General features: G+C 40.3%; 1 pseudogene; it reads right to left on the bottom strand.

Moving 5' to 3' along the window:
* Positions 1-21,054: 21,054 nt before the first annotated feature.
* LOC103693965 (60S ribosomal protein L7 pseudogene) lies at positions 21,055-21,797 on the bottom strand (annotated as a pseudogene).
* Positions 21,798-24,240: the final 2,443 nt, after the last annotated feature.

A 24,240-nucleotide genomic window follows, 5' to 3' on the forward strand; every position in this document is an offset into this window, starting at 1 on the left:
AGAAAAAAAGAAGAAAAAGATGGGAAGGGATGTTCACATGCTGCTAAAACTGTACCTGTATGACTGTCTCAGAAAGGAATTCACTAACGTTCTTTCACTGTGAGAGACCAGATCTTTTGGGTTCAGACTCCAGCTTAGAGATACTGACTTAAGGTTAAACTCAAGTTAACTAACAGGCCATTATCTAGCACCAGTTTCCAGGTTATTCCCCAACACCTACACCGCCAGGTTACAACCCTACCCCAGCACCAGCTAATTATGTTAAAGGCCTTAATGGCCCCCCCATCCACATGTGTACCAGGCTAGATAACCCCTCCTTGTCTCTATAAATATTTGCCTAAAACTGGGCTCTGGGCTCCTTTCTGTTCTCCTGCGTCAGGGATGGAGGTGTGGCCCAAGCTCGAGCTTAAATAAATAGACCCTAATGTGATCACATCGGATTTGGCTCCTTGGTGGTCTTTTGGGGGTTCACGGACATTTCATGGCACAACAACTATAACTAACTGCCTGGGATAATCAACTTTATTCTGGTCCATTGTTTCAGTGTTTTAAATACATAGGAATTGGCCCCATTATTCTGAAGCCTGTGGCAAGACAGAGCATTGTGTTAGGAGTCCTGTGAGAGGTAAAGCTGCCTATGAGAAGATGAGAGAGAGAGATACCATTTAAGTGTCAATATCCCCTACCAAAGCACATCACCCCAATGACTTAACTTCACACAACTACACCCACATTACGAAAGTTCTTCCACCTCACGCTGTTATCACCACCATCGAGCAAACCTTTAGCATATTGGGTAACATTGTAGGTTGAAACCATAATAATTAGTAATTTTCATAGTACAGGTCAAGGACCCCTCTGAAACAGGAGACCAATCCACTTTCACAATAACACTAAGATGCCACTGGTCTTGTCTCCCTTCCTTTCCCACCCCCCACACATCTTATAACAGCTCTGTGACTGAGTTTCCCAGATGACCCATCAAGGATTTTGTCACAAAAGACAGACAGCTCGGAAACAAGACAGTCTTCTGTCTACGTATGAAGGGGAACCTTGAGAATAGGGAGGCTAATTGAAAACATGAAACACTTTCTCTTCTCAGTTACTTTTTTCAGTTTTAGCTTAAGATTTTGATTGAAACTTTAATTTGAAATTTTACAAAATAAAATCCTACTCAGCTAGTAAGAAAAAATGAAATTTTTTATTAAGTAAGTGGATGGAGCTGGAAACAATCATACTGAGTGAGGTAACTCAGGCACAGAAACAAACACTGCCAAGTTTTCTCATGTGCATACGTTAAATTTAAACTTCAGATCTATGTACTTCATTCTGAATATCCACAGGTATTAGGTAGCTAGTAAGAGAAATGAAAGGAGGAGATCATTTAAGAAAAGGGAAGTAGAATATAGTATAATGAAATAAAAGGAAAACTATTGTAGAAGAATTAAATGGAGATAAGAGGGCAGGATAGAGGAGAAAACATGGCAGAGGAAAACTAATACTAAAGGTATTTTTTTAAAAAAATGTGGAAACTTACTACTGTAGAAGCTTCCAAAAGCTATACATATATAAATGAATTTAAATGGAGATCATACAATAGGAAAAACAATGCCTCAACTAGACAGTATTAGCTATGAAATAAATCTTCCAGTACCAAGAATGGGTTAAATCTTGGTGAGTCATTTGCTAAAGGGGTCCCATATAGATTCCACGGCCAGACATTCTAGGCTATTGCTAATGCTTTTGGTTATCCTCCACAACATGACGGTAAGATCCTGTTGCAGAAGACATCACATACTTATGTCACCAAACAGGGAAAGAATGAAATGGTACTCAATTAGAAGCTTCACCCCCTACTGAAAAGCATATCCAGTGCTGGAAGGTACTATACATGCCCCAGCTACCAGAAGAGAAAGTAATCATTGCTCTATAAATCCTGTGACCTACAGAAGTGACCTGGCTACAAGACATAGCCACTGGTGCGATAGTGTCACAACTGTTATGGGAGTAACCAACCATAGTTTTAAACTAGTTTTAAGGTCTGCTCCATGAGATGGACCCTGTTAGTCCAGCCAAATCCTGAGACTAGATAGGCTATAGACTCTGGAGGAGAACCTGGTAAATGAACATCACAATAAAGTGACTTCTAATGGTTTATTTGCTGTATCTGTACATCAGTGCATCACTCACTCCTCATTACAGAAGCTTTCCCTTGCAGAAGATAAGAACTAACACAGAGACCCACATTGCACAATGTACACAGAGAGACTTTGTAGCACTCGTGTTTATCACATGCCTCCAAAAAGCTCATGCATCTGAGCAGAAAATGAGGTGGGAAGTTTGTCAGAGTCAGAGGTTTCTGATAACTCCAAGGAAACAGCATTCTCCGTACACAACAGAGCGGATGCACAAGTGAACTCACAGAGACTGTGGCAGCATCATCTATACCTGCACAAGTTCAAGCCAGACAGCATTCCAACACTGAAGAGGAAAAGTAGGCACAAGGTACCTCTCTTAAGGAAAAAGCTATTTGCAACTGACAGGAAACTAATCTTCTTCAATAGAGTAACAACACTCCAAAGCACACCCCATGATCATGATTGATTTGCCAACACAAAGAGACTCCATTTATTCTGTGGGGTTTGTGTATATGTTGTTTTGCTTTGGGGTTTTTTGTTTGTGTGCTTGTTTTTGACTTTTTTTTAAGAGACAGAACATGAAGTTGGTGAGCCGAGATCTGGGAGAAGTTGAGGAAGGTTAAATAAGTGATCAAAATATATTGTTTAAAAATTAAGACAAGTCATGGCATAAATTAATTCCTCAAAGATAAATTGACAGAATATGAGAATATTTTCTAATTTAATAAAGCATATTGGAATGTGGCATCCAAAAGAATGAATAAGTAAGGAAAAATTGACTCACCAAAAATTAAAACATTAAAAATTGAAAAGAATGTCATATAAATATGCCAACTAAAAAATGTTGCTTATTATTTTCCTAATAAAATTACAATGCTCTTTAAATTTTACTTTCAAATCTTTTTTATTGGATATTTTATGTATTATTATTCAAATGTTATCCCCTTTCCCTGTTACTCCTCTCCCATGCCCCTTCTCCCTACTTCTATGAAGATGCTCTCTCTCCCAACTCAATGCCCTGATATTCCCCTACACTGTAGAAACAAGCCTTCACAGGACCAAGGGACTCTCCTTCTGTTGAGGCCAGACAATGCCATTCTCTGCTACATATGCAGCTAAAGCCACAGGTCCTTCCATGTGTACTCTGTGGTTGGTGGCTTAGTACCTAGGAGCTCTGGCCTGTCTGGTTGGTTGATATTGTTGTTCTTCCCATGGGGTTGCAAACCCATTCAGCTCCTTCAGTCCTTTCTATAACTCCTCCATTGGGATCCCCATGCTCAGTCCAATGGTTAACTGCAAGCATTCCCATCTGTTATCAGTAAGGCTCTAGCAGGAGACATCCATATCTGGCAAGCACTTCTTGGCATCAGCAATAGGAACTGGGTTTGCTGGCTGCATATGGGATAGATCCCCAGGTAGGGCAGTCTCTGGATGACCTTTTCTTCAGTCCCTGATCCACTCTGTGTCCCAGTAGTTCTTCCCATGAGTATTTTGTTCTCCCATCTAAGAAGGAATGAAGCATCCACATTTTGGTCTTCCTCCTTCTTGAGCTTCATATGATCTGTGAATTGATTCTTGGATATTCTGAGCCTTGGGGGTATAAGTGGATATCACTTACCAGTGAGTGCATACAACATGTGAACTTTTGTGACTAGGTTAGCTCACTCAGGATAATATTTTCTAGTTAGTTCCATTTGCCTAAGAATTTCGGGTAGTAACTGTTTATAATAGCTAAGTAGTACTCCGTTGTGTAAGTGTACCATTTTTCTGTATCTATTCCTTCTTGAAGGACATCTGGGTTCTTTCCAGCTTCATGCCATTATAAAAAAGGATGTTATGAACATAGTAGAGCATGTGTCCTTGTTATATTTTTGGAGCATCTATTGGGTATATGCCCAGGAGTGCTATAACTGAGTACTCAGGGAATACTTTGTCCAATTTTCTGAGGAATCTCTAGACTGATTTCCAGAGTACCAGCTTGAAATCCCACCAACATGGAGTTTTCCTCTTTCTCCACATCCTTGCCAACATTGACTGTCACCTGAGTTTTTGTTCTTAGCCATTCTGACTGCTGTAAGGTGGAATCTCAGGGTTGTTTTTTTTTTTTTTTTTTGCTGTTGCTATTAGATTTTCCTTTATTTGACTTGATTTTTAGAGCAAAAGAAGAGTAACTTAAGTCTTTATTATTCAACTTGTTCTTAGAAAATTTTACACATGTATAAAATGCATTCTGATTACTGCAACCTTATATCCTCTATAGTATTCTTCTATCCCTACAATTATTCTCTTCTCTAAAATTCCCATTCAAACACCCATATGTTTTCTTGCTTTTGAGACTCACTTAGTTTAACCAGAATTACCAGTGTGACCATGGGAATGGAGTGTCTCCTGGATACTGATAGATAACTTCCTGGAAACACAACTGAAAACAGTTTATTGCCTCTCTCCCAGAATCCCTCAGTAGTCACAATATCAGCAGGGTTCTTAGACTTTATTCTTAGGGAATCATACACTTTTTTTTTTCCAGAGCTGAGGACTGAACCCAGGCCTTGAGCTTGTTAGGCAAGCGTTTTACCACTAAGCTAAATCCCCAACCCTTAGACTTTTTTTTTTTTTATTATCTTGAGTATTTCTTATATACATTTCAAGTGTTATTCCCTTTCCCGGTTTCCGGACAGACATCACCCTCCCCCCTCCCCTTCCTTGTGGGTGTTCCCCTCCCAAACCTCCCCCCATTGCCACCCTCCCCACATAGTCTAGTTCACTGGGGGTTCAGTCTTAGCAGGACCCAGGGCTTCCCCTTCCACTGGTGCTCTTACTAGGATATTCATTGCTACCTATGGGGACAGAGTCCAGGGTCAGTCCATGTATAGTCTTTAGGTAGTGGCTTAGTCCCTGGAAGCTCTGGTTGCTTGACATTGTTGTACTTTTGGGGTCTCGAGCACCTTCAAGCTCTTCCAGTTCTTTCTCTGATTCCTTCAACGGGGGACCTATTCTCAGTTCAGTGGTTTGCTGCTGGCATTCGCCTCTGTATTTGCTGTATTCTGGCTGTGTCTCTCAGGAGCGATCTACATCCGGCTCCTGTTGGTCTGCACTTCTTTGCTTCATCCATCTTGTCTAATTGGGTGGCTGTATATGTATGGGCCACCTGTGGGGCAGGCTCTGAATGGGTGTTCCTTCAGTCTCTGTTTTAATCTTTGCCTCTCCCTTCCCTGCCAAGGGTATTCTTTTTCCTCATTTAAAGAAGGAGTGAAGCATTCACATTTTGATCATCCGTCTTGAGTTTCCTTTGTTCTAGGGATCTAGGGTAATTCAAGCATTTGGGCTTATAGCCACTTATCAATGAGTGCATACCATGTATGTCTTTCTGTGAGTGGGTTAGCTCACTCAGGATGATATTTTCCAGTTCCAACCATTTGTCTACGAATTTCATAAACTCGTTGTTTTTGATAGCTGAGTAATATTCCATTGTGTAGATGTACCACATTTTCTGTATCCATTCCTCTGTTGAAGGGCATCTGTGTTCTTTCCAGTTTCTGGCTATTATAAATAAGGCTGCGATGAACATAGTGGAGCACGTGTCTCTTTTATATGTTGAGGCATCTTTTGGGTATATGCCCAAGAGAGGTATGGCTGGATCCTCAGGCAGTTCAATGTCTCAGGGTTGTTTTGATTTGCATTTCCGAATGACTAAAGATGTTAAACATTTCTTTAGGTACTTCTCAGCCACTCAGTTAAGAATTCTTTGTTTAGAGGAGGGCACAGTAGTAGGACCAATGCGTCTGAGACACCACCAGAACCTGAAGGGACCTACCAGATAAACAGTTCTCTGCACCCAAATCCCATGGGAGGGAGAGCTAAACCGTCAAAGAGGCAGACAAGCCTGGGAAACCAGAAGAGACTGCACTCTGCACAAATCTCTGACGCCAGAAGAAAACACCAAACTCCATCTGGAACCCTGGTGCACGGAAGCTCCCGGAAAGGGCGGCGCAGATCTTCCTGGTTGCTGCTGCCATGGAGAGCGTGTAGACAGCACCCCATGAGCAAACTTGACCCACGGGACCACAGGTAAGACCAACTTTCTGCTGCAAGAGACCTGCCTGGTGAACTCAGGACACACAGAGGCAAAATTCCTCTAGGACCGGGCACTTCCGGTGTTTACCAAATGCACAAAATAAAGAAAGAATATTAAAAGCAGTAAGGGAAAAAGGTCAAGTAACATATAAAGGCAGACCTATCAGAATCACACCAGACTTTTTGCCAGAAACTATGAAAGCCAGAAGATTCTGGACAGATATCATACAGACCCTAAGAGTACACAAATGCCAGCCCAGGTTACTGTATCCTGCAAAACTCTCAATTAACATAGATGGAGAAACCAAGATATTCCATGACAAAACCAAATTTACACAATATCTTTCTACAAATCCAGCACTACAAAGGATAGTAAATGGTAAAGCCCAACATAAGGAGGCAAGGTATACCCTAGAAGAAGCAAGAAACTAATCATCTTGGCAACAAAACAAAGAGAAGAAAAGCACACAAACATAACCTCATATCCAAATATGAATATAATAGGAAGCACTAATCACTATTCCTTACTATCTCTCAACATCAATGGCCTCAACTCCCCAATAAAAAGACATGGATTAACAAACTGGATATGCAACGAGGACCCTGCATTCTGTTGCCTACAGGAAACACACCTCAGAGACAAAGACAGACACTACCTCAGAGTGAAAGGCTGGAAAACAACTTTCCAAGCAAATGTTAGGAAGAAGCAAGCTGGACTAGCCATTCTAATAACAAATAAAATCAATTTTCAACTAAAAGTCATCAAAAAAGATAAGGAAGGACACTTCATATTCATCAAAGGAAAAATCCACCAAGATGAACTCTCAATCCTAAATATCTATGCCCCAAATACAAGGGCATCTACATACGTAAAAGAAACCTTACTAAAGCTCAAAACACACATTGAACCTCACACGATAATAGTAGGAGATTTCAATACCCCACTCTCATCAATAGACAGATCATGGAAACAGAAATTAAACAGAGACGTAGACAGACTAAGAGAAGTCATGAGCCAAATGGACTTAACGGATATTTATAGAACATTCTATCCTAAAGCAAAAGGATATACCGTCTTCTCAGCACCTCATGGTACTTTCTCCAAAATTGACCATATAGTTGGTCAAAAAACGGGCCTCAACAGGTACAGAAAGATAGAAATAATCCCATGCGTGCTATCAGACCACCACGGCCTATAACTGGTCTTCAATAACAATACGGGAAGAATGCCCACATATATGTGGAAATTGAACAATGCTCTACTCAATGATAACCTGGTCAAGGAAGAAATGAAGAAAGAAATTAAAGACTTTTTAGAATTTAATGAAAATGAAGGTACAACATACCCAAACTTATGGGACACAATGAAAGCTGTTCTAAGAGGAAAACTCATAGCGCTGAGTACCTGCAGAAAGAAACAGGAGAGAGCATATGTTAGCAGCTTGACAGCATACCTAAAAGCTCTAGAACAAAAAGAAGCAAATACACCCAGGAGGAGTAGAAGGCAGGAAATAATCGAACTCAGAGCTGAAATCAACCAAGTAGAAACAAAAAGGACCATAGAAAGAATCAACAGAACCAAAAGTTGGTTCTTTGAGAAAATCAACAAGATAGATAAACCCTTGGCCAGACTAATGAGAGGACACAGAGAGTGTGACCAAATTAACAAAATCAGAAATGAAAAGGGAGACATAACTACAGATTCAGAGGAAATTCAAAAAATCATCAGATCTTACTATAAAAGCCTATATTCAACAAAACTTGAAAATCTACAGGAAACGGACAATTTCCTAGACAGATACCACGTACCAAAATTAAATCAGGAACAGATAAACAAGTTAAACAACCCCATAACTCCTAAGGAAATAGAAGCAGTCATTAAAGGTCTCCCAACCAAAAAGAGCCCAGGTCCAGACGGGTTCAGTGCAGAATTCTATCAGACCTTCATAGAAGACCTTATACCAATATTATCCAAACTATTCCACAAAATTGAAACAGATGGAGCCCTACCGAATTCCTTCTATGAAGCCACAATTACTCTTATACCTAAACCACACAAAGACCCAACAAAGAAAGAGAACTTCAGACCAATTTCCCTTATGAATATCGACGCAAAAATACTCAATAAAATTCTGGCAAAACGAATTCAAGAGCACATCAAAACAATCATCCACCATGATCAAGTAGGCTCCATCCCAGGCATGCAGGGATGGTTTAATATACGGAAAACCATCAACGTGATCCATTATATAAACAAACTGAAAGAACAAAACCACATGATCATCTCATTAGACGCTGAGAAAGCATTTGACAAAATTCAACACCCTTTCATGATAAAAGTCCTGGAAAGAATAGGAATTCAAGGCCCATACCTAAACATAGTAAAAGCCATATACAGCAAACCAGTTGCTAACATTAAACTAAATGGAGAGAAACTTGAAGCAATCCCACTAAAATTAGGGACTAGACGAGCCTGCCCACTCTCTCCCTACTTATTCACTATAGTTCTTGAAGTTCTAGCCAGAGCAATCAGACAACAAAAGGAGATCAAGGGGATACAGATCGGAAAAGAAGAAGTCAGAATATCACTATTTGCAGATGATATGATAGTATATTTAAATGATCCCAAAAGTTCCACCAGAGAACTACTAAAGCTGATAAACAACTTCAGCAAAGTGGCTGGGTATAAAATTAACTCAAATAAATCAGTAGCCTTCCTCTGCACAAAAGAGAAACAAGCTGAAAAAGAAATTAGGGAAACGACACCCTTCATAATAGACCCAAATAATATAAAGTACCTCGGTGTGACTTTAACCAAGCAAGTAAAAGATCTGTACAATAAGAACTTCAAGACTCTAAAGAAAGAAATTGAAGAAGACCTCAGAACATGGAAAGATCTCCCATGCTCATGGATTGGCAGGATTAATTTAGTAAAAATGGCCATTTTACCAAAAGCAATCTACAGATTCAATGCAATCCCCATCAAAATACCAATCCAATTCTTCAAAGAGTTAGACAGAACAATTTGCAAATTCATCTGGAATAACAAAATACCCAGGGTAGCTAAAACTATCCTCAACAATAAAAGGCCTTCCGGGGGAATCACTATCCCTGAACTCAAGCAGTATTACAGAGCAATAGTGATAAAAACTGCATGGTATTGGTACAGAGACAGACAGATAGACCAATGGAACAGAATTGAAGACCCAGAAATGAACCCACACACCTATGGGCACTTGATTTTTGACAAAGGAGCCAAAAACCATCAAATGGAAAAAAGATAGCATTTTCAGCAAATGGTGCTCGGTCAACTGGAGGTCGACATGTAGAAGAATGCAGATTGATCCATGCTTATCACCCTGTACAAAGCTTAAGTCCAAGTGGATCAAGGACCTCCACATCAAACCAGATACACTCAAACTAATAGAAGAAAAACTAGGGCAGCATCTGGAACACATGGGCACTGGAAAAAATTTCCTGAACAAAACACCAATAGCTTATGCTCTTAGATCAAAAAATCGACAAATGGGATCTCATAAAACTGCAAAGCTTCTGTAAGGCAAAGGACACTGTGGTTAGGACAAAACGGCAACCAACAGGTTGTTAAAAGATCTTTATCAATCCTACAACAGATTGAGGCCTTATATCCAAAATATACAAAGAACTCAAGAAGTTAGACCGCAGGGAGACAAATAACCCTATTAAAAAATGGGGTTCACTCTCTGCCCCCAGACCCGGTGAGAGAGAGACCCAACCGCCTGGTCAGGTGGGCACTCCTGAGGCTGCAGAGCAGAAGAGACCACCAACACTGCCCACCCCTGCCCACATCCCTGGCCCAAGAGGAAACTGTATAAGGCCTCTGGGCTCCCGTGGGGGAGGGCCCAGGAGCAGCAGGACCCCTGCCAGAGACACCGCCGGACCCTGAAGGAAACAGACCGGATAAACAGTTCTCTGCACCCAAATCCCGTGGGAGGGAGAGCTAAACCTTCAGAGAGGCAGACAGGCCTGGGAAACAGAAGAGACTGCTCCCTGCACACACATCTCGGACGCCAGAGGAAAAAGCCAAAGACCATCTGGAACCCTGGTGCACTGAAGCTCCCGGAAGGGGCGGCACATGTCTTCCTGGTTGCTGCCGCTGCAGAGAGCCCCTGGGCAGCACCCCACGAGCGAACTTGAGCCTCGGGACCACAGGTAAGACCAAATTTTCTGCTGCAAGAAAGCTGCCTGGTGAGCTTGGGACACACGGAAGCAGAATTTCTCTAGAACCGGGCACGTTCTGGGTTTACCGGAAGTCCCACACCCGCGGATCCCGGCCCGCAGCAGCCCTCTGCTCCCAGACCCGGTGAGACAGAGACCCAACCGCCTGGTCAGGTGGGCACTCCTGAGGCTGCAGAGCGGAAGAGACCACCAACACTGCTCACCCCTGCCCACATCCCTGGCCCAAGAGGAAACTGTATAAGGCCTCTGGGCTCCCGTGGGGGAGGGCCCAGGAGCGGCAGGACCCCTGCCAGAGACACCGCCGGACCCTGAAGGAAACTGACCGGATAAACAGTTCTCCGCACCCAAATCCCGTGGGAGGGAGAGCTAAACCTTCAGAGAGGCAGACAGGCCTGGGAAACCAGAAGAGACTGCTCCCTGCACACACATCTCGGACGCCAGAGGAAAAAGCCAAAGACCATCTGGAACCCTGGTGCACTGAAGCTCCCGGAAGGGGCGGCACAGGTCTTCCTGGTTGCTGCCGCTGCAGAGAGCCCCTGGACAGCACCCCACGAGCAATCCTGAGCCTCGGGACCACAGGTAAGACCAAATTTTCTGCTGCAAGAAAGCTGCCTGGTGAACTCAAGACACAGGCCCACAGGAACAGCTGAAGACCTGTAGAGAGGAAAAACTACACGCCCGAAAGCAGAACACTCTGTCCCCATAACTGACTGAAAGAGAGGAAAACAGGTCTACAGCACTCCTGACACACAGGCTTATAGGACAGTCTAGCCACTGTCAGAAATAGCAAAACAAAGTAACACTAGAGATAATCTGATGGCGAGAGGCAAGCGCAGGAACCCAAGCAACAGAAACCAAGACTACATGCCATCTTCGGAGCCCAATTCTCCCACCAAAACAAACATGGAATATCCAAACACACCAGAAAAGCAAGATCTAGTTTCAAAATCATATTTGATCATGATGCTGGAGGACTTCAAGAAAGACCTGAACACACTTAGGGAAGCACAGGAAAACATTAATAAACAAGTAAAAGCCTACAGAGAGGAATCGCAAAAATCCCTGAAAGAATTCCAGGAAAACACAATCAAACAGTTGAAGGAATTAAAAATGGAAATAGACGCAATCAAGAAAGAACACATGGAAACAACCCTGGATATAGAAAACCAAAAGAAGAGACAAGGAGCTGTAGATACAAGCTTCACCAACAGAATACAAGAGATGGAAGAGAGAATCTCAGGAGCAGAAGATTCCATAGAAATCATTGACTCAACTGTCAAAGATAATGTAAAGCGGAAAAAGCTACTGGTCCAAAACATACAGGAAATCCAGGACTCAATGAGAAGATCAAACCTAAGGATAATAGGTATAGAAGAGAGTGAAGACTCCCAGCTCAAAGGACCAGTAAATATCTTCAACAAAATCATAGAAGAAAACTTCCCTAACCTAAAAAAAGAGATACCCATAGACATACAAGAAGCCTACAGAACTCCAAATAGATTGGACCAGAAAAGAAACACCTCCCGTCACATAATTGTCAAAACACCAAACGCACAAAATAAAGAAAGAATATTAAAAGCAGTAAGGGAAAAAGGTCAAGTAACATATAAAGGGAGACCTATCAGAATCACACCAGACTTCTCGCCAGAAACTATGAAGGCCAGAAGATCCTGGACTGATGTTATACAGACCCTAAGAGAACACAAATGCCAGCCCAGATTACTGTATCCAGCAAAACTCTCAATTAACATTGATGGAGAAACCAAGATATTCCATGACAAAACCAAATTTACACAATATCTTTCTACAAATCCAGCACTACAAAGGATAATAAATGGTAAAGCCCAACATAAGGAGGCAAGCTATACCCTAGAAGAAGCAAGAAACTAATCGTCTTGGCAACAAAACAAAGAGAATGAAAGCACACAAACATAACCTCACATCCAAATATGAATATAACGGGAAGCAATAATCACTATTCCTTAATATCTCTCAATATCAATGGCCTCAACTCCCCAATAAAAAGACATAGATTAACAAACTGGATACGCAACGAGGACCTTGCATTCTGCTGCCTACAGGAAACACACCTCAGAGACAAAGACAGACACTACCTCAGAGTGAAAGGCTGGAAAACAACTTTCCAAGCAAATGGTCAGAAGAAGCAAGCTGGAGTAGCCATTCTAATATCAAATAAAATCAATTTCCAACTAAAAGTCATCAAAAAAGATAAGGAAGGACACTTCATATTCATCAAAGGAAAAATCAACCAAGATGAACTCTCAATCCTAAATATCTATGCCCCAAATAAAAGGGCACCTACATACGTAAAAGAAACCTTACTAAAGCTCAAAACACACATTGCACCTCACACAATAATAGTGGGAGATTTCAACACCCCACTCTCATCAATGGACAGATCATGGAAACAGAAATTAAACAGTGATGTAGACAGACTAAGAGAAGTCATGAGCCAAATGGACTTAAAGGATATTTATAGAACATTCTATCCTAAAGCAAAAGGATATACCTTCTTCTCAGCTCCTCATGGTACTTTCTCCAAAATTGACCATATAATTGGTCAAAAAACGGGCCTCAACAGGTACAGAAAGATAGAAATAATCCCATGCGTGCTATCGGACCACCACGGCCTAAAACTGGTCTTCAATAACAATAAGGGAAGAATGCCCACATATACGTGGAAATTGAACAATGCTCTACTCAATGATAACCTGGTCAAGGAAGAAATAAAGAAAGAAATTAAAAACTTTTTAGAATTTAATGAAAATGAAGATACAACATACTCAAACTTATGGGACACAATGAAAGCTGTGCTAAGAGGAAAACTCATAGCGCTGAGTGCCTGCAGAAAGAAACAGGAAAGAGCATATGTCAGCAGCTTGACAGCACACCTAAAAGCTCTAGAACAAAAAGAAGCAAATACACCCAGGAGGAGTAGAAGGCAGGAAATAATCAAATTCAGAGCTGAAATCAACCAAGTAGAAACAAAAAGGACCATAGAAAGAATCAACAAAACCAAAAGTTGGTTCTTTGAGAAAATCAACAAGATAGATAAACCCTTAGCCAGACTAACGAGAGGACACAGAGAGTGTGTCCAAATTAACAAAATCAGAAATGAAAAGGGAGACATAACTACAGATTCGGAGGAAATTCAAAAAATCATCAGATCTTACTATAAAAACCTATATTCAACAAAATTTGAAAATCTTCAGGAAATGGACAATTTCCTAGACAGATACCAGGTATCGAAGTTAAATCAGGAACAGATAAACCAGTTAAACAACCCCATAACTCCTAAGGAAATAGAAGCAGTCATTAAAGGTCTCCCAACCAAAAAGAGCCCAGGTCCAGACGGGTTTAGTGCAGAATTCTATCAAACCTTCATAGAAGACCTCATACCAATATTATCCAAACTATTCCACAAAATTGAAACAGATGGAGCCCTACCGAATTCCTTCTACGAAGCCACAATTACTCTTATACCTAAACCACACAAAGACACAACAAAGAAAGAGAACTTCAGACAAATTTCCCTTATGAATATCGACGCAAAAATACTCAATAAAATTCTGGCAAACCGAATTCAAGAGCACATCAAAACAATCATCCACCATGATCAAGTAGGCTTCATCCCAGGCATGCAGGGATGGTTTAATATACGGAAAACCATCAACGTGATCCATTATATAAACAAACTGAAAGAACAGAACCACATGATCATTTCATTAGATGCTGAGAAAGCATTTGACAAAATTCAACACCCCTTCATGATAAAAGTCCTGGAAAGAATAGGAATTCAAGGCCCATACCTAAACATAGTAAAAGCCATATACAGCAAACCAGTTGCTAACATTAAACTAAATGGAGAGAAACTTGAAGCAATCCCACTAAAATCAGGGACTAGACAAGGCTGCCCACTCTCTCCCTACTTATTCAATATAGTTCTTGAAGTTCTAGCCAGAGCAATCAGACAACAAAAGGAGATCAAAGGGATACAGATCGGAAAAGAAGAGGTCAAAATATCACTATTTGCAGATGACATGATAGTATATTTAAGTGATCCCAAAAGTTCCACCAGAGAACTACTAAAGCTGATAAACAACTTCAGCAAAGTGGCTGGGTATAAAATTAACTCAAATAAATCAGTTGCCTTCCTCTATACAAAAGAGAAAGAAGCCGAGAAAGAAATTAGGGAAACGACACCCTTCATAATAGACCCAAATAATATAAAGTACCTCGGTGTGACTTTAACCAAGCAAGTAAAAGATCTGTACAATAAGAACTTCAAGACACTGAGGAAAGAAATTGAAGAAGACCTCAGAAGATGGAAAGATCTCCCATGCTCATGGATTGGCAGGATTAATATGGTAAAAATGGCCATTTTACCAAAAGCAATCTACAGATTCAATGAATCCCCATCAAAATACCAATCCAATTCTTCAAAGAGTTAGACAGAACAATTTGCAAATTCATCTGGAATAACAAAAAACCCAGGATAGCTAAAGCTATCCTCAACAATAAAAGGACTTCAGGGGGAATCACTATCCCTGAAATCAAGCAGTATTACAGAGCAATAGTGATAAAAACTGCATGGTATTGGTACAGAGACAGACAGATAGACCAATGGAATAGAATTGAAGACCCAGAAATGAACCCACACACCTATGGTCACTTGATTTTTGACAAAGGAGCCAAAACCATCCAATGGAAAAAAGATAGCATTTTCAGCAAATGGTGCTGGTTCTACTGGAGGGCAACATGTAGAAGAATGCAGATCGATCCATCCTTATCACCCTGTACAAAGCTTAAGTCCAAGTGGATCAAGGACCTCCACATCAAACCAGACACACTCAAACTAATAGAAGAAAAACTAGGGAAGCATCTGGAACACATGGGCACTGGAAAAAATTTCCTGAACAAAACACCAATGGCTTATGCTCTAAGATCAAGAATCGACAAATGGGATCTCATAAAACTGCAAAGCTTCTGTAAGGCAAAGGACACTGTGGTTAGGACAAAACGGCAACCAACAGATTGGGAAAAGATCTTTACCAATCCTACAACAGATAGAGGCCTTATATCCAAAATATACAAAGAACTCAAGAAGTTAGACCGCAGGGAAACAAATAACCCTATTAAAAAATGGGGTTCAGAGCTAAACAAAGAATTCACAGCTGAGGAATGCCAAATGGCTGAGAAACACCTAAAGAAATGTTCAACATCTTTAGTCATAAGGGAAATGCAAATCAAAACAACCCTGAGATTTCACCTCACACCAGTGCGATTGGCTAAGATCAAAAACTCAGGTGACAGCAGATGCTGGCGAGGATGTGGAGAAAGAGGAACACTCCTCCATTGTTGGTGGGATTGCAGACTGGTAAAACCATTCTGGAAATCAGTCTGGAGGTTCCTCAGAAAATTGGACATTGAACTGCCTGAGGATCCAGCTATACCTCTCTTGGGCATATACCCAAAAGATGCCTCAACATATAAAAGAGACACGTGCTCCACTATGTTCATCGCAGCCTTATTTATAATAGCCAGAAAATGGAAAGAACCCAGATGCCCTTCAACAGAGGAATGGATACAGAAAATGTGGTACATCTACACAATGGAATATTACTCAGCTATCAAAAACAACGACTTTATGAAATTCGTAGGCAAATGGTTGGAACTGGAAAATATCATCCTGAGTGAGCTAACCCAATCACAGAAAGACATACATGGTATGCACTCATTGATAAGTGGCTATTAGCCCAAATGCTTGAATTACCCTAGATACCTAGAACAAACGAAACTCAAGACGGATGATCAAAATGTGAATTCTTCACTCCTTCTTTAAATGAGGAAAAAGAATACTCTTGGCAGGGAAGGGAGAGGCAAAGATTAAAACAGAGACTGAAGGAACACCCATTCAGAGCCTGCCCCACATGTGGCCCATACATATACAGCCACCCAATTAGACAAGATGGATGAAGCAAAGAAGTGCAGACTGACAGGAGCCGGATGTAGATCGCTCCTGAGAGACACAGCCAGAATACAGCAAATATAGAGGCGAATGCCAGCAGCAAACCACTGAACTGAGAATAGGTCCCCTATTGAAGGAATCAGAGAAAGAACTGGAAGAGCTTGAAGGGGCTCGAGACCCCAAAAGTACAACAATGCCAAGCAACCAGAGCTTCCAGGGACTAAGCCACTACCTAAAGACTATACATGGACTGACCCTGGACTCTGACCCCATAGGTAGCAATGAATATCCTAGTAAGAGCACCAGTGGAAGGGGAAGCACTGGGTCCTGCTAAGACTGAACCCCCAGTGAACTAGTCTATGGGGGGAGGGCGGCAATGGGGGGAGGGTTGGGAGGGGAACACCCATAAGGAAGGGGAGGGGGGAGGGGGATGTTTGCCCGGAAACCGGGAAAGGGAATAACACTCGAAATGTATATAAGAAATACTCAAGTTAATAAAAAAAAAAAATCAAAAAAAAAAATGGGGTTCAGAGCTAAACAAAGAATTCACAGCTGAGGAATGCTGAATGGCTGAGAAACACCTAAAGAAATGTTCAACATCTTTAGTCATAAGGGAAATGCAAATCAAAACAACCCTGAGATTTCACCTCACACCAGTGAGAATGGCTAAGATCAAAAACTCAGGTGACAGCAAATGCTGGCGAGGATGCGGAGAAAGAGGAACACTCCTCCATTGTTGGTGGGATTACAGACTGGTACAACCATTCTGGAAAGCAGTCTGGAGGTTCCTCAGAAAATTGGACATTGAACTGCCTGAGGATACAGCTATACCTCTCTTGGGCATATACCCAAAAGATGCCCCAATATATAAAAAAGACACGTGCTCCACTATGTTCATAGCAGCCTTATTTATAATAGCCAGAAGCTGGAAAGAACCCAGATGCCTTCAACCGAGGAATGGGTACAGAAAATGTGGTACATCTACACAATGGAATATTACTCAGCTATCAAAAACAACGAGTTTATGAAATTCGTAGGCAGATGGTTGGAACTGGAAAATATCATCCTGAGTGAGGTAACCCAGTCACAGAAAAACACACATGGTATGCACTCATTGATAAATGGCTATTAGCCCAAATGCTTGAATTACCCTAGATCCCTAGAACAAATGAAACTCAAGACAGATGATCAAAATGTGAATGCTTCACTCCTTCTCTAAAAGGGGAACAAGAATACCCTTGGCAGGGAATAGAGAGGCAAAGATTAAAACAGACACAGAAGGAACACCCATTCAGAGCCTGCCCCACATGTGGCCCATACATATACAGCCACCCAATTCGACAAGATGGATGAAGCAAAGAAGTGCAGGCCGACAGGAGCCGGATGTAGATCGCTCCTGAGAGACACAGCCAGAATACAGCAAACACAGAGGCAAATGCCAGCAGCAAACCACTGAAGTGAGAATAGGACCCCGTTGAAGGAATCAGAGAAAGAACTGGAAGAGCTTGAAGGGGCTCAAGACCCCATATGTACAACAATGCCAAGCAACCAGAGCTTCCAGGGACTAAGCCACTACCTAAAGACTATACATGGACTGATCCTGGACTCTGACCTCATAGGTAGCAATGAATATCCTAGTAAGAGCACCAGTGGAAGGGGAAGCCCTGGGTCCTGCTAAGACTGAACCCCCAGTGAACTAGATTGTTGCGGGGAGGGCGGCAATGGGGGGGAGGGTGGGGAGGGGAACACCCATAAGGAAGGGGAGGTGGGAGGGGGATGTTTGCCCGGAAACCGGGAAAGGAAATAACACTCGAAATGTATATAAGAAATACTCAAGTTAATAAAAAAAAAAGAATTCTTTGTTTAGTACTATATCCCATTTTTAATAGAATTATTGGGTTCTCTGGAGTCCAAATTGTTGAGCTATTTGTATATATTAGATATTAGCCCTCTATTGAATGTAGGATTGGTAAAGATCTTTTCCCAGTATGTTGGTTGCTGTTTTGTCCTATTGACAGTGTCCTTTACCTTACAGGAACTTTGCAATTTTATGAGGTCCCATGTGTCGATTCTAGATCTTAAGAGCATAAGCCATTGGTGTTCTGTTTAGGAAATTTTCCCCTGTGCCTATGTGACCAAGGCTCTTCCCCAATTTCTCTTCTATTAGTTTGAGTGTATCTGGTTTTATGTGGAAGTTCTTTATCCAGTTGGATTTGAGCTTTGTACACGGATATAAGAATGGATTAATTTGCATTCTTCTACATGCTGACTGCCACTTGAACCAGCACCATTCGTTGAAAATGGTTGGGGTTTTCACATCAGATGTTTTTAGCTCCTTTGTCAAAGATCAAGTGACCATAAGTGTGTGGGTTCATTTCTGGGTCTTCAATTCTATTCCATTGATCTACCTGGCTGTCTCTGTACCAATACCATATACTTTTTATCAGAATTGTTCTGTAATACAACTTGAGGTCAGGGATGGTGATTCCCCCAGTAGTTCTTATATTGTTGAGAATAATTTTCACTATTCTGGGTTTTTTGTTATTCCAAATGAATTTGAAAATTGTTCTAACTCTAAGAAGAATTGAGTAGGAATCTTGATGGGGATTGCATTGAATTTGTAGATTGCTTTCAACAAGATGGCCAATTTTACTATAATAATCCTGCCTGCCAATCCATGAGCATGGGAGGTCTTTCCATCTTCTGAGATCTTCAATTTCTTTCTTCAGAGACTTGAAGTTCTTGTCATACAGATCTTTCACTTGCTTGGTTAGAGTCACATCAAGGTATTTTATATTATTTGTGACCTTGTGAAGGGTGTCATTTCCCTATTTCTTTCTCAGCCTCTTTATCCTTTGAGTAAAGGAAGGCTACTGATTTGTTTGAGTTAATTTTATACCCAGCCACTTTGCTGAAGGTGTTTATCAGGTTTAGTAGTTCTCTGGTGGAACTTTTGGGATCACTTAAGTATGCTATCATATCATCTGCAAATAGTGATTTTTGACTTCTTCCTTTCCAATTTGTATTCCTTTGACCTCCTTTTGTTGTCTGATTGCTCTGGCTAGGACTTCAATTAGTATATTGAATAGACAGGGAGAGAGTGGGCAGCCTTGTCTAGTCCCTGATTTTAATGAGATTGCTTCAAGTTTCTCTCCATTTAGTTTGATGTTGGCTATTGGTTTGCTGTATATGGCTTTTACTATGTTTAGGTATGGGCCTTGAATTCCTGGTCTTTCCAAGACTTTTAACATGCAGGGGTTTTTAATTTTGTCAAATGCTTTCTCAGCATCTTATGAGATGATCATGTGGTTTTTTTCCTTGAGTTTATATAGTAGATTATAATGTATTTCCATATATTGTACCATCTCTGCACCCGTGGGGATGAAGCCTACTTGGTAGTTGTGAATGGTCTGTTTGCTGTGTTCTTGGATTCGGTTTGCAAGAGTTTTATTGAGTATTGAGCATTTGGCATCAGTATTCATACGGGAAGTTGGGTCTGAAGTTCCATTTCTTTGTTGGGCCTTTGTGTGGTTTAGGTAATAGCTTAATTGGAAGAACAAATTAGGTAGTGTTCTTTTTTTTCGATTTCATGGAATAGTTTGAAGAGTATTGGTATTAGCTATTTTTTGAAGGTCTGATAGAATTCTGTACTAAACCCTTCTGGTCCTGGACTTTTTTTGGTAGAATTTTAATGACTGCTTCTATTTCTTTAGGAGTTATGGCACTGTTTAGATGGCTTATCTGATTGTGATTTAACTTTGGTACCTGAAACCTGTCTAGAAAATTGTCCATTTCATCCAGATTTTCTAGTTTTGTTAAGTATAGGCTTTTGAAATAGGATCTGATGATTTTTTGAATTTCCTCATTTTCTGTTGTTATGTTTCCTTTTCATTTCTGATTTTGTTAATTTGAATACTCTCTCTGTACCCTCTAGTTAGTCTGGCTAAGGGCTTATCTATCTTGTTGTTTGTCTCAAAGTACCAGCCCCTGGTTTGTTGATTCTTTGTATAGTTCCTTTTGTCGCTACTTGGTTGATTTCAGCTCTGAATTTGATTATTTCCTCTTTTATCCACTTCTCTTGGGTGTATTTGCATCTTTTTGTTCTAGAGCTTTTAGGTGTCTTGTCAAACTGTTAGTACATTCTCTCCAGTTTCTTTTTGGAGGCACTCAGAGCTATCAGTTTTCCTCTTAGCTCTGCTTTTATTGTATCCCATATGTTTTGGTATGTAGTGCCTTCGTTTTCATTAAATTCTAAAATGTATTTAATTTCTTCATTTCTTTCTTGACCAAGTTCTCATTGAGTAGAGTGTTGTTCAGCTTCCATGTGTATGTAGGCTTTCTGTTGTTTCTGTTTTATTGAAGACCAGCCTTAGTCCTTAGTACGTGGTGATCTGATAGGATACACAGTATTATTTTAATCTTCTTGTATATGTTGAGGCCTGTTGTGTGATCAATTATATGGTCAAGTTTGGAGAAGGTACCATGAGGTGCTGAGAAGAAGGTATATTCTCTTGTTTCAGGACAAAATGTTCTATAGATATCTGTTAAATCTACTTAGTTCCTAACTTCTGCTAGTTTCACTGTGTGTCTCTGTTTAGTTTCTGTTTCCTTGACAAAAATACCATGGGAGACACCTTACTTCATCTGTCTAGTAAGCCTGCTTATCTGGTCTTCCCTGTTGCCAACATCTCCACCTTCTACAAAGTGAGTTGACTTTTTCTTCAGTCCACCTCATGGGCAAGACAATTTGAAGGGCCCCAGGAAGTTACTTGCTTCCTTGCAGCATTTCCCAACTGTACAGATCTCATGAATTAGATCCTCCAGGCAGATGACGCCAAATTTACCAAGAAATAGTGCAATCAAGGAATTATCTGTCAAGGCAATCTGCTCTTTATTGATTTTGCCATAGACTCTCTTGTAGATGAGCTCATTTACTGACTTCAGGTTGGGGCACCCCCATACGATGTATGGTTCCACAGTCCTCAGCGTGTTATTTGAAGCCTTGTTGAACTTGACAAATGTGCCATTGAAGATCTGTTGAAGACAAAGGTGCGGCAATTCTTGTGCACCTTTGGGCTTACTCCATTGATACTTTGTATTCTGATGACAAAGGCCAATTTTGGTTCTGTAGACACATAGGAGTTTCCAGCTTTTCTTGCCATCCTAGCCACCTGAATCTCAGTTCAGTACATGCCTGTACTCCTGTGAGAGTGCTTTGCCTTCTCATAGATGAGCTTTCTCCTTGTCTTTAGCAGTGTCTTCAGGGCAAACTTCTTCCTCAGGAACTTCACCTTCAACTTGGCGACATTCCTTCACTTTTTCTTAAGGGTTTCTGGCACAATGGCAACCTTCTTTCTCTTCTCTGGCCCAGCCTCCATAGTTCCAGCCAGAAAAGGAGGGAAAGCTCTAGTTTCAAATCTTAATAATAGAATATATATGAGACATATTTATTTCTTTATATCCCAATTTTTTTAAAAAAAGTGCTTTAGACTTCTCAAATTTTTTACAGTGTGTCAGAAGTTTTGACACAGAAAAGCTCGATAACCACCACATAGCATTTTTCCCTCTGACGCTGATAGCCTTCTCTAGTTTATTGGCTTAATGTTTCTTGGTGATCTTTAATTCATATAAACAAGAAAAACTCCATTCTTATATAATGAGGCCAGGAATAAAGGAAGAAAAGAAAAGAAAGAAATAGAGGGAGAAGAAGGGAAGAGAGACAATTGAAAAGGAAATCTAGTGAAATGTCCATAGGCAGTATACTATGTTCACAATCCCTAGTGAGCTACAGTTAACTATTAAAAAGTTTCAACTAGATGGAATAGCCTGGGGCACCTTATGAAACTGATCTCTGCTTCCTGAAAAGTTTGGATAGACTTACACTTTAGGCATGATCTCTTTGACCTACCCCTTGTTTAAAATCAAAATAAATAATTGCTAGCAGTAAAACATAGAGCTTTGCTGTACCACCTGCTTTCCTCAGTCTCTCATGTGTCAACTGCAGATTCCGGGACTAAATGCCTGTGGCGATATGATTCAATTCTTTCTATTAATTTTTTTATGAATGCACACTGCAAAAATAAGCCAATAATCTACGTGAATCTTACACAGTAGAGTCTTCGTCGTGGTTTCCTAGTCATCAAATATGCAAGTAAAAATAATGACTTTACAAAACCTTTTTAGAATAATTCATTTTCTCGTCTTATAATTTTCCTTTGAAGAAAGCACTATGCTGCTCACATTCAGCTTGAAATATGGAAAGGTGATTCAGCAAATATAAAGCAAAGAGCAGGAACTTTGTTATTTCCTTGCTTTTCAGGTTTTGTAAATTATCTTAACTCTCCTAAATTGAAACTTACCACATATGAATTAGAGATAACATTGCATACTCTAGGTAGGCATTGCAACAATCCATGAACTTTTATGTGTTCCCATGCCAAACGCTATGTCTCACTATGTTCTGGGTCTGTTGAAACCTTTAAAAGTGTAGCCTTCCTAAGTTTTCTGTAGATCCACTATTCCCAATTGTCCTATACTTAGTCTGATCAATAGCATGATTTTACATGACTATTACCTACAGGATTGAAATTTGAACTCTTCAGTGTATCTTACGGTTCTGAATCATCAGTCACTTCATTAGATTCCTCTATGTTTTTAAACTTTAGACAATGGCACAAGAAAGCATTCTAGACCAAGAATTTATCTTTTGAAGGTCAAATTAAAGTCATTTTTCTGTTTCATTAACAATGTATGATTAGCCACGTCTAAAAGGGAGAGTCAGCAGTAATTCGTAATTGACAATACCCTTACTAACTTTTTTTTTAGAAAGTAAAAGTGGAACCAAAGTTTAAAGCAAGGAAATCTAATTACCAAGTACTGTTAGGTTTGTAACTCTATTTTGTACGTGGAATCTTTATTTATTTTTACCTTGTCTCTTGAGTGTCTTCTAAACAATTGTAATTTGAGATTTGGGCCATATAAAATGAAGCAAATGATAAGATAATGGGCAAAACCATTACCAAAATGAGACCAGCTGTCGACCTTGTCTTAGGAAAGGAAGCTCTGGCAGACTTCCGCTGGACCCCAGCCTAGTTGTATTTCAATCTGATTAGCAAACATTCCAGTTCATCAATCCTGCCCCAAATTAAGTTGTTGGTAAGAGGAAAGGGGCAATATGATTTGCATTACTAAGTTCTCAAACATCTGAGAGATATGGCTTTCCCAATCTTCCTTCATATTGGCTAAAAAATAATCAGTTTTCTCTCATTTCCAAATTAAGAAGTAAGCTCAGTGTGTTACCATACTAAAGGATGAGATCAAACTTCACCCTCAAACGTTTCTGTATTTTCAGAAAGATTTGGGTGAATCATTTTTACAATAATGTATTTCTGTCTTCAAGTATATTGCCATACATGCAGAAATGCTAGCATGCATCCACATGGTTCTAGCCATAGATCTGTACATTCTGAGACAGCCCCATGTCTTTGCTATTGGCTAATCATATTTCTCTCAATTATTTTATTATGCTTTAGGAATTATGGGATGACCTAGGATATATTCCAATCTGCAGCACAGTAATGCTGAAATAAAATTCTCTTTTATAGTTATATAAGATCTTCTATAAATTGCCTTCTATTCCAAGTTCTTACCTGAAAATAAGCTATTCCCAGAGTAATAAACTAAATCTTGGCTATAGAGTATATAGCAAATTTTGTATTCAGTTGAAACCTAAGAAAACATGTAGTCTGATAATGTGATTTGGCACTCAGAAACATTGCTAAGAACTCCCTGGGGTTACAATATGACTTGATAGCAAATACA

This window comes from Rattus norvegicus, chromosome 16, assembly GCF_036323735.1.
Source record: "Rattus norvegicus strain BN/NHsdMcwi chromosome 16, GRCr8, whole genome shotgun sequence".
NCBI classification, from domain to species: domain Eukaryota; kingdom Metazoa; phylum Chordata; class Mammalia; order Rodentia; family Muridae; genus Rattus; species Rattus norvegicus.